A 2,331-nucleotide genomic window follows, 5' to 3' on the forward strand; every position below is an offset into this window, starting at 1 on the left:
ATGAGAGTATTATGGTAGCTTTACAATATGAGGTATTCAGAACTTAGCAAAACTAGGTCTGTGTTGTTAAAAAAAAAGAAAAAAGAAAGAAAGAGATTACAGAGAGACCTTATTAAAGCACAGAAGGCTCAGCTATTTAAGATGGTGACATACATAGAGGCAGGAATGTGCAGAGAGAAGCTGAAAGGCAGCCAGGCCCTGAAGGAATTTCAGTGGAATTTCTTTACGAGAGGAGTAGTTAATAAATAGAGCAGATTTCTAAGGGCAGAAACTAGAGCAGCTACTACAAATACTTTTTTTTTTCTTTCTTTTTTTTTTTTTTTAAGAAGGGCGTGAGAGGAAGTTACAGAAGAAAATGTTAAAACAAAGAAAAACAAGCTTCTTCGCTAGCAACCCTGGCCACATCCCTGCAGAAAGGCTGTTCCCAGACATTGAGAATGTTGTGTCATTTCATAATCATAAAACACTGTGGAGTTGGCCCTGGGTGTTAGTTTTAGATTAATGCTAGATATTCTTAAGAACTGCATGTAATGTAATACTTTTCAAAAGTCTGTGAGATCATTTGCTTCGTCTGGCTGGCAACATTGCTGCTACTCTCCAGTGCACAGAAGGACAGAAACAAGGGCTAGGAGATTCTGTTGTGTCCTGCGATGGTCGCTTCTCCTGCCTTCGGGGCAGAGCTCTTCCTCATGCTGATGCACAAAGCCCTTTCTGGACCGGTTTAATATACTGAGGGCTCATGAATCTGAGGCTCTGAGTGTTACTTTGTTCCCCTCTATCAGATAGGTTGGGATGGCTACTAGCTCATTGTGTACAAAGGTTTTTATTCTTCGATTGTCAAATGATGACCATAAAAGAATGGTTGTAAGTGTGTATATCTTTTTACCTTTTTACCAACATATCTACAACTTTATCAATATGCATATTTTATCCTGCCTCCACAATAAAAAAAAATTTTTTTTTTTTTACTAATATTCAATTTGGCAAAAACTTTAAATTTGCCAATTGATTAATGGGAATAAAACTGTTATTACTGTTACCGGTTCTCTCTTTCGGTCCCTCTCTGTCCATGAAAATGAAAGAAATATGTACCAAAAACCTTCAGATCATGTGGCCCAGAGATCATGTGATGGCACCAGCACACACAGCTCCTGTGAATGGTGCAGCTGACACATATGTGGAATGACCAAGTTGTCACACTGTGTCATTCCCCAGACCACAGGCCTCATGATCCCCTGGGATGTTTGTAGAGATGCTGATTCCTCAGCTCCAACCCAGACCTACTGAGACAGAATTCCTGGGTTTGGAGCCTGTGAGTCTGCATTGAGTCACACAGGTGACTGTGAGACATGCACGTCTAGAGGACTGAGATGTGTTGGTTGAAAGGGTAGAAATGACAAGGGCTAAGAAGGCAATTTTATGGAGATTTGCTTTTACTACAGCCCAAACCTTGCTGAGAAGAGCAAAAACAACAAGAGTCACTGTGGGTCCTAAGCAGCTGTCCTCCGGGCGGAGGTGGGGATACCAGGTGGGCAGGGCACATATAGATTTGCCAGAGTCTGTGCAGGAGTAAAGTGGATCCAAGACAGGGAGTGTATTAGAAAGAATAAAATAAGCAACAAACAGAACACTGATATCTTGCACACATCAGAGATCATTGGTTGCAAATCTGGGAGAATCAAGCACAAAGCAATTTACTGAAAGGCCAGGAAAGCACTTGCAGATTGAAGACGAGGTCAGCCAGACCCGGAGGAATCGAAGATAATCTCTTTTGCAGTTCCACTGGCTAGGAGAGGGCGTGGCACCTTGATAAAAAATCCCCTAGTCTGTATCCAATGGGAGAGAGTGATTCCTGTAAAGGGACACATGGTGAGTATGTGAAATGTAAGGATTGATATGGGACGGTCAAAACCAAAGACTCCGTCCACCAAAAGCAAGCTAACCAAGGAAAGTAAAATTCACGACATGAACAGACAGCCATCAGGGGCCCTCCAGTACGGAGGCTAACGCGGTTGGTCAAAGGGTCAGAGAAGAATCAGAAACTTCCTAGGAACAGGGCCAGGGAGAGGCAGAGTTACCTGGAGGGCAGGTACCCAGCAGCTGAGGGAGACCTGCCATACTGTTATTCTGCTCCTGAGAGAGCTGCAGGGCTGGCCCCTGCTCCCTCCCTCCAGGCTCTTCTAGTCTGTGATAGTCCCCACTCTGTGAGCCTCTCTGGGCAGGTGTGCCCTCTGTCCTGCAGCCTTCATCTCTGCTTGGGTGCCCATTAAGGTATTTTTTCAATTTCTGTCTTGATTTTTTTGCCACTGGGAATTTCTCCCTCCTGTTTCT

This window comes from Saccopteryx leptura, chromosome 7 (assembly GCF_036850995.1).
Source record: "Saccopteryx leptura isolate mSacLep1 chromosome 7, mSacLep1_pri_phased_curated, whole genome shotgun sequence".
NCBI lineage: Eukaryota > Metazoa > Chordata > Mammalia > Chiroptera > Emballonuridae > Saccopteryx > Saccopteryx leptura.